The 16408-nt window shown below is 44.5% G+C and overlaps 1 pseudogene; it reads left to right on the forward strand.

Annotated features, from left to right (window-relative positions):
* Nucleotides 1-5211: 5211 nt before the first annotated feature.
* On the forward strand, nt 5212-16396 carry LOC143540896 (pentatricopeptide repeat-containing protein At1g74630 pseudogene; annotated as a pseudogene).
* The last annotated feature ends 12 nt before the right edge of the window (nt 16397-16408 follow it).

A 16408-nucleotide genomic window follows, 5' to 3' on the forward strand; every position in this document is an offset into this window, starting at 1 on the left:
ATCTCAAAAAGTAAAAGATTCCAAAAGCAAAAGATATCAAAAGATATGGCAGCTGCAGGGGGCAAGATAAAGCTGACAGGGAACAGTAAAAAAAAGGCATGGGCGGTTCAGATAAAGGTACTGGTCAAGCATGGCAAAAGCAGATCTCAAAAGATTATGTCAGTCACTTTATCTGCCAACCAATGGGGTTGGTGCGCATGCTGCGCCAAAAGTGGCTTTTCAGACATAAAGCAGATTAGGTCAACAGCTCAAAAGATAAGACAACACAAAAGCAACGGCTAGATTCAACAGAAGAAAAGACTCAAGACATAGCGCGAGAAGGCTGGAGCGCGAAGGCAAAAGTGCGCAAGCGCGAAGGCAGACAGAACCAACCTTAACGCGTCGCGGGAAGAATTACAAATCCTTAGCGCGCTGCGAGAAGAGTTCGTCTCGCGAATCGCTGTACAGGTGGTCTTCACGCAGGATTCCTTGTAAGGGAGTCTGGCGCGTGGAGCTGCGCAGACAACCTTAGGCGGGAAGGAACAAAGGACAAGCAAAGAGTTAGAAGAAAAAGAGGGAAACAAGGCGTAAGGGCGGGACGGCGTCAAGAGGGAAAAGAAGGCGGAAAGAGAGAAGGAGAGGGACGGCGGAAAGAAAGAGAGAGAAAGAGGCGGGAAGGAAAATATATTATTATTATTAAAAGTAAAATATAAGTATAAATAAATATTAAATCATAAAAGAAAGAGATCGGGTCAGAGAAACGGGTACCTGGGTCGGGTCGGATCGGGGCAGATGTCACAACAGGCGGGGTACTTTACCAAGGGAGGCTTTCCTGCGGGAACAGCTGGCCTACTGCGTGTAAGGTCTTCATCTCTCTGAGCATGGTGGGTCCTGCGGAACCAGCTGGTCCTTGCGCAGACGTACCTCTTCAAGGTGTGTCTTGCAGGTCCAACTGGGCTTTGCGGGGACCAACCTCTTCAATACCCGCTTAGAGTACACCAAAGTCACTTCCCGGGTGCTACAAATACCAAAAAAACAGTCTGGGTTTGCAAGAAAATGGCTCAAAAACTGTACAACCCGATTCCAATACTAATAAATGGGTCCAATACCCAAGAAACCCGCCTAGTACGTGAACCGAGTATTAACAATAGGGTCAGTTCGCAGGTATAATCTTTACCATTAACTAGGTCTGGGTCAGTTTTGACGGGTAAGAAGTTGTTTGATCGCCATTACTCTTCAACCGAGTATTTATGTTAGAACATCTTAAGTAAGATAATAAAGGGGTGTTATTGTTTTAAAGTTCATAACATTATAGTCATCGACGAGCATTGGTAGAATTATATCTTCACATTTTAAATTGTATGTTTGTTTGATTTTATTAGTTGTAAGTTATAACAAGTAGAGTTCTTGAGATTGTGTGTATGATTTTGAAGTTTAAGATGATAGTTAATATCTTTTTTTCGAAAATTCAAAAGAAAAAGATGGTTAAAATAATTGAGGTACGGACAGGATCAATCAATTAAAATATAAGGACAAAACACAAATAATTCATATCTTGTCAAATTTATTCTTTATTTTAACTTTTGCATTTGTTATTCAAACTTATCCATTATAATATATATATATTTTTTATAGTACCTTCAAACACTTACACACATCCTGCCTTTGCATAGATTAAAGTATTAAACTATAGCTCGTAGCCTCGTATAATAATTTGACTTTGTTATTATAAATGTTAAACAAATAAATACCCGATACCCAAGTAGGCTTATAAAATAGATTGTGATATAATCGATTGCTTTTTGGGTCGTCTCATACCTTAGGATTTGTGTTTATCCTCAAAGCTTTTAGAGACATTTTATAAACACACAAATGATTTACTTATTATCAATACAACTTAGTCTCTGTTTTTTCTTTTAACAATTTTGGTTTCCTCTCGCCTGAAGCTGTGGAGTTACTTAGCCAAGTTCCACGAATCATGTATAGTAATGTTCTGACTCCAAGATCAGCGAATGTAGTTTTTAAAAGATTAGATTTTGCAATTCAAAAATGGATAGCGGCGCAGCTTGTTAACTGTTTATCTTCTGTTTCAATATAATCACTACCTTGCTTATTTAAGTGAGATCGTATTACTAATAAAATTAATAATAAACTGTAAATAATGGTTGTGAACAACATAGAGTAAATGCAAGGGACGTATAGAACTAGCATGTTACAATTTTGCTTGTATACTATTTTAATTTAAAATCTGAAAAAGTAATGTTTAAAGTTTGAAGTTTTATTAATTACCTTTTGATTTTAATGCTTTTATTATATATTTAGAGCATCTTATATGTAAGGAGGTGACAAATATGTGACGCGCACTCGATTGATATGAACGAGAAAAAATGAGAAATGACCTATGCTCATGGACATAAGCGTCATCCGTGAAGGATTGTAATAGAGGAAGAAGATATGGAGTGGAAAGAGGGTGGGAAATCCATTAGTGTTCGTCCAGACGGGGTAAAAAACTGACGTAAATGAGAGGTTATCTTATCCTTCTTAATTTTTATTATATTATCAAATTATTATCAAAATAAATGAAGGGTGAATTTAACATGTTAAACCATAATCCATTTGTTAGAACATTGTATATGTGAAATTTATATAGACGTTAAAATCAACTGGTAAATCAAAACTTGAAAGGTAAAAATGTTATGAAAAATAATTAGAGGGTTTAAATAAAAAAGAAATAGGTATAACTTTGAGGTGAAACCAATAATAACATTTTAAATATGTAACAAGAACAAAATTTAATATTTTCTTTTTTTTTTATATAGATTTTGAAATATACTGACAGAATTTAAAGCAGATAAAGTGTGTAGACTAGATGATCAGTCCTCATATGGCTTTTTTGACCCCTATGTAAGAAAGAGGTCACATTATTGTTTGCCGCTAGCGTTTTGATACATGTTATTTTTCACATAAACATAAATAAAAATTAATAATCTAATTTTGCGATTAACTCAAAAATATATGTATTTTAATAATCAACTATTATCATAATTGCAAGCTCAAATTTTTTTTATTTTTGTAGAACGACGACTTTCTTGTATTTCTACTACCGTGCTCTTCAAATTTGGAGAGCCCGATGCAATATTCTGGCAAGATTATGTTGTCTTAACCGAATTCATGCTAATATTAGATTTATTTTTTTTTAATTTCGTTTAAACAATCATAGAGAGTTCTAGGCATTTAAAAGTTATTTTATAGATTAGCATGTATTTACTCTTCTTTACAAACACCTGAAAAAAAAATGATAGAAAATTCTAAAGTGTAAAATACAAGCAGTTGCTTAGTTGCTTATACACCAACTATTTATTCTTTGTTAGATCCCGGGTTACGTATATACACATGCCATCAAACTGCAGAAAAATAAACGGACATGAGATACATGAATTTATGTGGTTTGGACTGAGTTGATTTGCGTTCATGGGCTGCAACCACAAATTTATATTGTTGTATGCTCTTTACTCTAGTAAAAAAGATTACAACTACAAGACATGAATATGTAAACTAGTATAGGGTTTGTAGCTTTTTTTGAACGGCCAAATTCAGTAACAGTCCACCTCACTTGAGCTAAGACTGTGTTATCTTAACCGGGCTCACGCTTGGACACGAGTGTTGTTTCCTGGTCCACCTAACCACCAATTCATCAGGTAAACCCGACCCCCACGCTCACAGCGGAGAGCCGGTAAAACCGATCAAGATCAAGAATCAAACCTGGGATCTCCAGGTCTTCTATCATATCCCTGGCCATCTGAGCTAGCCCAGATGGTTGTATAGGGTTTGTAGCTTATTGAATAAGAAAACATAAATATTCATTAATAAAGAGACACATGGTCGGCCTAGTGACTCTCATAGTCATGTCTTCAGTTTTCAGCCTCAACAAACCCAACACATTTTGCCTCTTTATTTGTTACCATGCATTCTTTTACCAAGTTTGGCGTATAGGAATTAGGAACCCCAATATAAACTTCGAAGTAGTAACTTATTATGCACCAAATAATATAGAGGCCTTTTGTAATTGTAATATGGTGTGAGGTTTGTAATTGTAAGGTTTAAGTATACGGATAAGTTAGGTTCTATATAAGTATAAAAAACTCGTTGAAAAAAGAAAAAAAAAAAAAAAATCTTATCCCAATCTAGAGACTCATTATTTGCTCTATGCTTGACCCATAAGTAGTTGATAGTTTTGAACTCTTTAATAATGCGTTTAAAAGAAAGTTTTTTTTTCCTAATTGAAAACCGCCTTATTTTGGCCTTCCAAGAACACCAAAAAGCCGAATGGGAGTTGCTTATTTATTTTACATAAGTCTTTACATATGGTTTGTGTCACATAGAGGTGCACACGGTTCAGTTTGATTCAATTATTAGTCTCAACTAAATTAATCAATCATTTTTCAGTCATTGGTTTTCGGTGGTTAATAACGAAAATCATATTTTGGGCTAAAAATTTTAATTAGAATTACACGAAGTGGTGACATAAAACATGAAAACATGAAATAGAGGTATAAAAGCTAAAAGTATATGAAAAAATATGAATGATACGGAGTTCAACAAGGGTAAAAGAAACCGATAACCAATTTCGGTTAATTTGATTTGATTTCGAAGTTAACCGATGGTAAAAAAACCTGTCGCAATCTAAAGACTAATGATTTGCTCTATTCTTGACAGATAAGTAGTAGCGGATACTTTTTATCTCCTCAATAATGCATTTAAAAGAATGCATTTTCTTATTGAAATACCAATTTATTTCGAGTCCTCCAAGTACACCAAGAAGCTAAATAGGAGTTGCTTATTTATATTACATAAACATTTACACCATATGGTTTGTATCACATAGAGGTTAACAGAGTTCAGTTTGGTTCAATTACTAGTCTCAACTAAATTAACCAATCTGTTTTTGGTCTTTTAAGATATTTTATTAGTTTTCGGTTCGGTTAATAACAACAATCATACTTTGTGCTAAAATTTTATTTTAGAAATACACAAAATGGTGGTATAAAACATGAAAACTTAAACTAGACATATAAAAGCTATAAATATATAAAAATATCAATAATTCGGTTCAGTTAACTCATTTAAGTTAATTTAGTCGATTTTTGATTAACGGTTCAGTTATTACCCACCGTAACGTTATAACCCATTTTAATCCACCGTCTTCAAACTCCCCAACACAAACTCTCACCCATGGTCGATCATTCATGTCTCACACTCTTGAAACACTGCAAAACCCTCAAATCCATCAACCAACTCCACACCCACATCATCAAATCCGGCTTCGAATCCCACCAACTCATCACCGGAAACTTAATCCTCCATTGCACCACCACATTAATCCACAATGCACTACACTATGCACACTCTATTCTCATTAATCTCCCAAACCCAGATGCATTCATGTACAACACACTCATACGCGGATTCACAAGCTCAAATAACCCATATAACTCACTCACCACATTCATCAACATGCAACGTAACAATAATAATAATAATAATATTAATAATATTATAAAACCAGATAGTTTTACTTTTGCTTTTGTGATCAAAGCAGCAGCTAATTTACAGTGTTTTAAAACTGGGATTCAACTCCATTCGCTTGCAATCACACACGGGCTCAATACCCATTTGTTCGTTTCGACTACATTGATCAGTTTATACGCGGAATGTGAAGAAATTGTTTATGCACGTAAGGTGTTCGACGAAATGCCTCAACCGAATGTTGTCGCGTGGAACGCTGTGATCACCGCGTGTTTGAGATGTTTCGATTTAAAGGGTGCGGAGATTTTGTATAGTCGGATGCCGGTTAAGGATATGGTGTCGAAGAATATTATGGTTTCGGGTTATATTAAGGCGGGAGACGTTGGTAGTGCGAAAAAGATGTTTTTCGTTGAAATGTATGTGAAAGACGAGGTTTCGTGGAGCACGATGGTTGCCGGGTTTGCGCATAACGGGTATTTTAACGAGGCGTTTGATTTGTTTGTGAAAATAGAAACACTAACCAGACCCCGGACAGATTACTGGTAACCTGGGGGTTGGAGAGATGTTTCCCACGAGGGGTTAGACCCTTGGAAGATGGTTCTTCTGATAACCTGCAAAACAGACACCGTGAGCTCGTCACTGAGAAGGGGGGGGGGTTCCTCCTTGTGACCACCCTCCGGCGTGAGAATCAGACTAGATTGCTCTTTAAATATAAAAGTATATTAAGAGATTGCTAGAGCAGATATCAGGTATATTATGATGATAATGTCGTAAGATAATAAGATGATCATACCATTTGGGGTATTTATAGCCGAAGGTAGGTTTCCAAGGAGGTATGGCCGGCTGCTACAATGTTCCTGTTCATCAACAGTAGCCTACGCACGTGCCTTGCTGGTAGTTGGTGAGTAGGCAGCGGCTGATAGTGACCAAGCCTGCTGTATACTATTCCCTTTCCACCAACTGCCGGCTACGCACGTGGTATGACAGTAGTTGGTGAGTAGGCAGCGGCTAATAGTGATACAGTACAGGAGCATGCTGCTTGCCATACTGTATCGGTGAGCTGTCGTATCTCTGATCAGATCTTTCGCCCATACCTCGTCAGGTACAGTAAAAGATCCTTCAGTATACGGACTGGCTTGTTTGGGCGGGAGTATTCCCCCTCCCGCCTCTGTGCGGGATTGCTCCCGGCTTGGCTCATTCCTTCAGGTGACACTGAATGATCGAGAGCTAAGTGCCTTGTGCGTGTAGCCATGCTGCGCGGGTGGCCTTCCCTAATGGCTTGTATCCGAGGCTGCGGGGACAGGCGGAGTCCTTCACCATTGGGAGGCATTTCCTGCGGGACCAGCTTGCGTACTGCGCGTAAGGACGTCACGTCTCTGAGCATGGTTGGTTCTGCGGATCCAGTTGGTCTCTGCGCAGACTTCCCTGTTTAAGGTGAGTCTTGCGGGTCCAACTGGGCTCTGCTGGGACCTACCTCTTCAAGTCCCCCCAGTCCAATGTTCTTCTCCTGAGTGTTTAATAAAGTGAGGTGAACTTTTGGACTTGAGGAAAGGGTTTTGAAAAGGGTTTTGTAAGGTTTTCCATGGGGATTCTTTCCGCGGAAGTCCTTGTCACTTGCAGAAATGCCCGAGTTTCCTGCTTGGTCTTTGGGTATGATGCGTGTAGGTCTGTAACCTCCTCGCAAGTCAGGAGCATTGAGTCCCAGTTGTATGGATTTTCCATGAGGTTTTGGTAGTTTTGAACATAGTGATCAATTATGTTAAGACCACCAATTCCATCCTGGAGCTTCAAACAACGTAGTTCTCGACGTTCCCGCTATGCGGGGATGTTATTTCCGTTTCCGCAAGCATTGCCCAGAAGATCCTTCTTGGTTTCAATTCCCAGCGGAGCGCTAGGTATGTGAAGGGTTTTGCCTTAACACTGTACCTGCGCTCGTCTTACGGTTACTTTACTTCCAAGGTATTCCTGGCGTCAATTCCCTGCGGGTGCTAGGTATGTGAAGGGTTTTGCCTTAACACTGTACCCGCAGCCGTCTTATAGTTACTTGGTTGCCGAGGTACTTGGCTTCAATTCCCTGCGGGTGCTAGGTAGTGAAGGGTTTTGCCTTAACACTGTACCCGCATCCATCTTTCGGTTACTTGTTCACCAAGGTTTACTTGGCGTCAATTCCCTGCGGGTGCTAGGTATGTGAAGGGTTTTGCCTTTACACTGTACCCGCATCCGTCTTACGGTTACTTATTTGCCAAGGTTCTTGACTTCAATTCCCTGCGGGTGCTAGGTATGTGAAGGGTTCTGCCTTTACACTGTACCCGCATCCGTCTTACGGTTACTTGTTTGCCAAGGGGTAAGGGGTATTTTCCCGCTTAATTTTTAATATTTTCAAATTTTTGAATTTTGAAATTCGAAGAGTTGGTGAAAAGATAAGAACAGTCCAAACCTCTGAAACGTCGTGCGACGGTTTCTTCTGACTGTGTCAGGACGTGCAGGAAGTTATGGTGACGTGACAGAACATGGTCATTCCAGTCGCTTTTTCAGGCGCGTGGGCGCGATTTTTCGGGCGCGTGGCCGCGAAATTACTGGCATACGTCCTTTCAACAGCTGTTGCCAGCTTGGTTTTTGCCACGTGTCATAGTTTCATTGCACATTCGATTTCTCTCTCCTCCGCATTAATTTCACCGCATTAATTGCGATTACTATATAAAGGGGGAGAGGGTTACTTGCAATTCACACTTTTCACTCTTCTCTTCATCTTTAAGGCGATTTCCGGCGAATACTCCTTTATTCAATCGAGCATTCTCTCGAAATCGTTCTCTTCTCTCTGCAAGATGTCTTCTCGTGATGCTGAAGCTATTGCTGACGACAGGGGTACTGCTGGCGAGTGCCAGTGTGCTCTGCCCGGCGATCAGTACCGGTATGTTGTCAGGAAGTTCATGCTCGATCATCTCGAGCCTGAGTTTCCTGAATCCCACCAGACCGTGTATGATGCCCCCAGAGGCAAGATCGGGGTTTATGCTGCATTTTTTGTCTATGGGAATCTTAGATTCCCGTTGACAAAATTTGTTTACCGTGTCCTTGAGAGGCACGGTGTTCATTTGACCGAGCTGCACCCCATGGCGATCGCCAAGATTCGCCATTTTGAGTGGGTGTGCCGGATTTTGGGCATCGAGCCCCATGTGGACCGCCTGATGACCTTCTATACCTGGAGGTGCATCCAGGGGTGGTACACCTTGACGACCCGTATTAAGGGTCTGAAGATTTGCGACACCGAGCGCAGTCTTCGCGCGTGGAAGCAGGAATTCTTCTACATTTCTGCCCGCGCCATCCCCCTTGCCATGAAGTTTAAAAATGGCCAAGCGATACCGAGCCTTCACGCCCCCAACTACCAGGAGGCGGAATGGTTTTCGAAGATATCCCGGATCCAATCTCCGGTTTACCGGTTTGCGGAGTCCGGGATGGTCATGTTAGGGATGAGCCGGGTGTGGAAGGATGCGTCCCAGGTTCCCATCCTTCTCGAATACGGTTTGAACTCTATTCCCTATGGTATGTCTTGTCTTTCTTTTTGATACAAGTTTGTCTTCTAATTGTTTCTTTTCTTTCAGAGGGAAATAATTTGGAGTCGCTTCTGTTCCCGCGGGAAACCGACGGTCCCGCGCGGATGGGTACTCGTGCTCTGGACGAGGGCGAGTTGCCCATCCTGGAGCAAACGGCGGATCGTTTTGTGGAGGTCTATCCGCTGGGCCACGAGATCCTGAGCCACCGTCGGCCAGGTAAGGCGATATTCTTTCCTCAATCTCTCAATGCTGTACCCGCTGTTGGAATTCTTGACCTGTCTTCTTCTGAGGAATCCTCAGATGCTCCTCCATTGGTGCGGAAGAAGAAAGCTGCTGCCGGCGGGAAAGGGAAGGAGAAGGCCTCCACGGCTGGTCCGGTGGTTCTATCTGACTCGGAGTCAGATAGTGAAGAGGTGGCGGGGAAGCCCGGTGGTGAGAAGACCACTGTTCCGGAGGCTACGACCGTTACCTCCGGAGAACCAACGAAGACGACGGTGACCGGTACCAAGAGGCCGGCTCCATCGGGTTCCTCCCCGCCCGTCCGTACGTTCAGCGTCAAGAAAACCCGTAAGTACAATCATAATGTCTTTGCAGATTTATTACTTCTTAAATTTAACACTTTCTTCTTTGTGCAGGCGTGGATGTTGACGCATTCCGGGGTGAAGCGCAGGGGAGTACCTCCCCGCCAATGACGGTAGGCTCGGTCAGCCTTCCTGAGGCGTCGACCCAGGCGCATGCGCCTGCATCCGCTGGTCCAGTTGCTCGTTCCTTTGAGCCAACTGTTCCGGTCGAGATGACGTCACCGCCGGCCGTGAGTGCGATTTTTACAGCATCCTTCACGGAGCCGGCGGTTACTGCTGCTGCTGAGGAGGCGGCGACCGCGGCGGCGACCACAACGGCGACCACGGCGGCTGCCACCATGCCCGCGCCACCGGCACCTACGGCCGGTCCATCAGGTACGCGCAGGGCTTCCCGCCGATCTTTGCCCCCTTCCCGTCTGCCTGACCTGTTGGATGGATTTCCTTTAGGTTCAGGTGATGGGTTTGGCGGCTATCGGCCTGTCATTGACCCTACAGGTGCGTAGGGTTCCTTTCTTTTTCCCTTATGTTTTTTATCATCTTTTCCTTACTGCCTTTGTTTCTTTTGCAGTGTCGGATTCCAATGAAGTGTATGTTCCGCGATGGAACATACGCCGAGGAACAACCCTTCGTACCCCTGTGGAGTGCGTGGACTGGGCTCGCCACGCTGCTCCTCATGGTGCGTTGGGGGAAGCCATGGCTAGCTACCAGGAGGGTAGGCTACCCAATGAGCTTCGGGTTCTCCAAGCCCGGATGCAGCCGCGCGTCGAGCTGCTTTGTCGTGAAAACGACAAGTTGAAAGCAGCTCGGGCCAAGGACGTATCTGAGGCGCGTGCTCTTCGGGAGGAGAACCAACAGCTGGCGGCAGCTGCCGCCGACAAGGAGAAGGCCTTCAAGGCCCTCGAGGTTGAAGTTCAGGCGCGACTCGAGGCCCGCTCCAAGGCTGCCCAAGCTGTGAATGAACAGCTTCGGCTGGCCAGGGAGACTGCGCGAAACGCAACCGAGAGGGCTGCCAAGGCTGAAGCCGCTGCTGAGCCTTTGCGTGTGGAGAATGAGGAGCTCAAGGCCAAATTAGAGGCTCTCCAACGCGCTCATGATGCCTTGGCAATGGAAGATGCCAAGAAACTCCAGGAAATCTTGGACCAAAGAGGGGTGCTTGACCACACCGAGCGGAAGCTTAAGGGCGTCGAAGAGGCTGCCGCAAAGGAAGTTTTACTTGCCAACCTTAACAAGAGCGAAGCCGAACGCGCCCATAACGAAGCTCAAGCTGCCCTCCAATGGCTTCTTCGAGAAGCGTTGCCTCAGGTATGTTTAGCTTTATCTTCTCGCTTTTCTTTTGTAAGAAAAGGTTCTAATACTTGTATTTTTTCTTTGTAGGTTGTGCGTCGGGTCTTTTCAGAGACCTCTTACGATGATGCTATGACCGCAGCCCTCAACGCTTCTCATGAGGATGGGGAAAAGGCCGGCTTCCTGCTTGGTCTAGGGTTTGTTGAGAAAGGCGTCCCGCCTTCCAACTTCCCTTTGTTCGATGTGGATACCGAAGCCATTTATAACCAAGCATTGAACCAATACGCCGCCTTCCCGCATCCAGTGGTGGAAAAGGTGGACGAAGTAGCTGCTGCTGATGATGGGTTAGCTGTCCTCAAAGCGTTCCTCGAACCACCCCGTTCTTCTGACGGAACGGGTCCAAGTGGAAGCGGCCCTGAAGCTTGATCCTGAAGATCCCTTCCCATTGCTAAGACTTGTATAGTTTTATTCTTTTAGGCGGGTAGTTACCCGGCCATTCTTGTAATATATTCTTGAAATATTAATCTTTTTGCGTATAAGATTGTTATTTCCTTCTTTGGGTTCCTTGCTTTATAAACTTATGACTTGCATACTTAGTTTAAATTAGCAATTTTCCAAGTGTTTAGAATAAGAACCTTTGAACGTGGTTGATAATGGGTTAAAGTTTCGCTTCCTCCTTCGTGATTGTGCGGGTATAACCGTCACTTGCACTTGGTAGGATGGCTAAACTTTAACTTTTATCTGACCTGCGTGTAGGTTTTCCTTTTCGAAATTTCTAAGGCATTAAGATAAGTTAACCTTTGAACGTGGTTGATTATAGGAAGTCTTGCTTCCTCTTTCGTGATTGTGCGGGTAGAACCGTCACTTGCACTTAGTAGGATGGCAAAACTTTACCCTTATCTGACCTGCGTGTAGGTTTTTCTCACCTTTTGAGGATAAGTTAACCTTTGAACGTGGTTGATAACAGGAAGTCTTGCTTCCTCTTTCGTGATTGTGCGGGTAGAACCGTCACTTGCACTTAGTAGGATGGCAAAACTTTACCCATATCTGACCTGCGTGTAGGTTTTCCTCATCCTATGAGGATAAGTTAACCTTTGAACGTGGTTGATAATAGGTGTGAAGTTTTGCTTCCTCTTTCGTGATTGTGCGGGTAGAACCGTCACTTGCACTTAGTAGGATGGCAAAACTTTACCCTTATCTGACCTGCGTGTAGGTTTTCCTTATCCTTTTTAAGAATTTTGTTTTGAACCGTTCGACGCGCAGTTGTCGATAGGTTAGTGTTCGGTTCCCTTTCATGATTCATGCGGATAGACTGGCACTTTCATTTAATAGGATAATTGAACTCTTCCCCTTCAACCGGCCTGCGTGAAGGTTTGTCAAGTTATTGGGTTCGTGCGGGTAGGACCGCCTTCCCACGCAACGACTTCACGTAATGTGAACGCCGTCGCCAGTGTTGCATAGTTTAACCGTTCAACGCGCGGTTGTTGATAGGTTATTATTCAGTTTCCTTTAATGATTCATGCGGATAGACCGGCACTTTCATTTTTTTGGGTGCTGAACTTTTTCCCAAACTGACCTGCGTGAAGGTTTGTCACGTTATTGGGTTCGTGCGGGTAGGACCGCCTTCCCATGCAATGACTTCACGTAATTATGCGGTGAAAACCGGCATATTAGTGTTCAGAAAGGTATGAATGTAAAATCATCAGCTTCGATGTTCTTAAAGAGAATCATTTCCATTAGAAGTGGCTCTTGGCCTTTTCTTTACAAGTTGGAATTGATTTACATGCAGACTGTGTAAATGAGCTCCCTTCCATGTTGGGATGGGAGTGCCATCGAGCCGATACGCACCTGGTTCGGGATCTCGTTCTTTACGCAGCATGTAGTCTCGATTTTGAAGCTGGAATTGATTCGTGTCTTCCCCAGCTGAGGTTCTATACGCACCCGCCTGCTCAGCCTTTATTGTGCCACGAGGTGCGCGAGCGTCCCATCTCTGACAAATGCTTCGACCATGTCCTTTACGTCTATGCATTCTTCAGTGTTGTGGCCTTTTGTCTTGTGGAAGTCACAGTATTTGCTCCGATCAGCATCGTGACGATGTCGGATTATTGGAGGCTTTGGCCATGGGAGCTCTTCAGTGGCGAATATCTCAGTGACGCTTTTGGTGAGTGGCGTCCATCTGGAGTTCCGGTGCGACCGTACATTATCCCTTCCGCCCACTCGATGTTGCAAGCCGGATGAGGTGTCAAAGTTTACCCTTGACTGCCAAATGCCTAGCTTTCGCTTTTTATTTAGTCTGGCGGTGAGGACGTTGTCTTCTCTCGTCTTCTGAGTGTAGAGGTTTGTGCTCTGTGGGAGATCTCTACCCAGTTGCTTCTCTGTTTCCGCATAGCGTTTTGCTGCTGTCATGATGCCATCCCATGTGGATGGCATGCCATCTTTACCCGTTAGGGTGCGGATGAGCTCTGGGTCATGTGCGCCCTGGATGAAGGCAGCGCGAACAAGATCTTCGCTGATATTGCCCAAACTTAGCTTCTTTGAGTTGAAGCGAGTGATGAAGTTTGGCAGAGATTCATCTTCCTCTCGTATGCATTTGAGGATTGTCCATTGCTCCTCGGTATACTTCCGTTGCTGGCTGAAGTGTTGGCTAAACTTCTGTTGGAAGTCTGCCCAGTCGTAGATGTGGTTGACCGGTAGACGATCAAACCAAGCTCTAGCAGCCCCAACAAGCGTCATTTGGAACATGTAGCACCACGTGGGTTCCGTCCAATTGCTGACGGTTGCCCCTGCTATGAACCTGTTCAAATGATCGTCTGGATCAGATAAACCGTCATATGTGCCTATGTTAGGCATTTGTTTGGCACTCTTTGGGGCGATTGCTTCCGAAATGTCCCTTGCAAACTTGGACATTCCTGCATTTGCAACGTTTGGTCTGAACGTTTTGGAGAAGTCTCGTGGACTTCCACCTGTGCTTTTTGGTTTGAAGGCTTGTCCAAAATGCCTTTTCGGTTGGGATTCCGTTTCCTTACGCTTCCCTTTTGCCCTATGGCGAGGGTTCGCGTCGGAGTCGGATTCCTCCGAGTCATCCTCCCAGTACTCGAATTCGTCGGCCTGTTGCACGGAACGCAAGCGTTCGTCCAACTCAGCCTGGAATTCCTGTTGTCGTGCCTCCGCCCATGCCTTAACTTCATCGAGAGTCTGGCGGGGGAGTCTTCGTTTCTCAAACTGGGTATCGGTGGATCCCAGTAGGCGGTCATTTACTGCACTTGCCCCAGCTTTGGTAAGTGGGGTAGTGTTCGTAAAATTTACTTCACTTGCCCCGGCTTCGGTAGCCGGGGTAGTGTTCGTAAAAACTGTGTTGCCGGTATTCCCCCTAGTAGCTGGGGTTGTGGGTACCGGAATTTCTCTAACCATCTTTGTAGAAGTTTGAAAAAACTGGAGAAAATTGTAGTTCTAGCTTTATGCACGGATGGCGCCAATGAAGAAACACTAACCAGACCCCGGACAGATTACTGGTAACCTGGGGGTTGGAGAGATGTTTCCCACGAGGGGTTAGACCCTTGGAAGATGGTTCTTCTGATAACCTGCAAAACAGACACCGTGAGCTCGTCACTGAGAAGGGGGGGGTTCCTCCTTGTGACCACCCTCCGGCGTGAGAATCAGACTAGATTGCTCTTTAAATATAAAAGTATATTAAGAGATTGCTAGAGCAGATATCAGGTATATTATGATGATAATGTCGTAAGATAATAAGATGATCATACCATTTAGGGTATTTATAGCCGAAGGTAGGTTTCCAAGGAGGTATGGCCGGCTGCTACAGTGTTCCTGTTCATCAACAGTAGCCTACGCACGTGCCTTGCTGGTAGTTGGTGAGTAGGCAGCGGCTGATAGTGACCAGGCCTGCTGTATACTATTCCCTTTCCACCAACTGCCGGCTACGCACGTGGTATGACAGTAGTTGGTGAGTAGGCAGCGGCTAATAGTGATACAGTACAGGAGCATGCTGCTCGCCATACTGTATCGGTGAGCTGTCGTATCTCTGATCAGATCTTTCGCCCATACCTCGTCAGGTACAGTAAAAGATCCTTCAGTATACGGACTGGCTTGTTTGGGCGGGAGTATTCCCCCTCCCGCCTCTGTGCGGGATTGCTCCCGGCTTGGCTCATTCCTTCAGGTGACACTGAATGATCGAGAGCTAAGTGCCTTGTGCGTGTAGCCATGCTGCGCGGGTGGCCTTCCCTAATGGCTTGTATCCGAGGCTGCGGGGACAGGCGGAGTCCTTCACCATTGGGAGGCATTTCCTGCGGGACCAGCTTGCGTACTGCGCGTAAGGACGTCACGTCTCTGAGCATGGTTGGTTCTGCAGATCCAGTTGGTCTCTGCGCAGACTTCCCTGTTTAAGGTGAGTCTTGCGGGTCCAACTGGGCTCTGCTGGGACCTACCTCTTCAAAAGGGTGCGGAGATTTTGTATAGTCGGATGCCGGTTAAGGATATGGTGTCGAAGAATATTATGGTTTCGGGTTATATTAAGGCGGGAGACGTTGGTAGTGCGAAAAAGATGTTTTTCGTTGAAATGTATGTGAAAGACGAGGTTTCGTGGAGCACGATGGTTGCCGGGTTTGCGCATAACGGGTATTTTAACGAGGCGTTTGATTTGTTTGTGAAAATAGAGAACTCGGGTTGAGACCGAATGAAGTGAGCTTAACCGGGATTCTTTCAGTTTGTGCGCAAGCCGGCGCGTTTGAGTTTGGGAAAATGTTGCATGGGTATGTTGAGAAATCCGGGTTTGGGACGATAACCACAATAAACAACGCGTTATTGGATACGTACGCGAAGTGTGGGCATGTTGAGATGGCTCGTTTGGTGTTTAACCGAATGCCTGGGAGAAAAACGATAGTTTCGTGGACGACGATGGTGGCGGGATTGGCTATGCAAGGGTACAGCGAAGAAGCGTTAACGATATTTAATCAAATGGAGGAATCGGGTATTAAACCAGACGGGGTTACGTTTATTTCCGTTCTATACGCGTGTAGTCATGCGGGTTTAATCGAAGACGGGTATAAGTACTTTTCAATTATTAAAACGCGTTATAACATCGAACCGACATTCGAACACTACGGTTGTATGGTTGACTTATACGGTCGGGCCGGTGAGCTTGAAAAGGCTTGGGATTTCATAACCCGAATGCCGGTTAAACCGAACGCGATTATTTGGCGGACACTTTTAGGCGCGTGTAGTATTCATGGTAATGTGAACTTAGCCGAGCTTGCGTTAAAAAAGCTAGCCGAACTTGACCCGAACGACTCGGGCGACCATGTTTTGTTATCAAACATATACGCGGTCGCAGGAAAATGGAAAAACGTGGCGATCGTGAGAAAGTCAATGAATAGTCAACGGCTCGTGAAAAGCCCCGGGTGGAGTATGATTGAGGTTGATAAAGTCATGTTGCGGGTGATGAACGAAACGAGGTTGTAAACGAGGCGTATG

The sequence above is a fragment of the Bidens hawaiensis genome, unplaced genomic scaffold (assembly GCF_021521415.1).
Source record: "Bidens hawaiensis isolate Kalapana, Puna unplaced genomic scaffold, B.hawaiensis_p1.1 tig00012385_1, whole genome shotgun sequence".
Classification (NCBI taxonomy): domain Eukaryota; kingdom Viridiplantae; phylum Streptophyta; class Magnoliopsida; order Asterales; family Asteraceae; genus Bidens; species Bidens hawaiensis.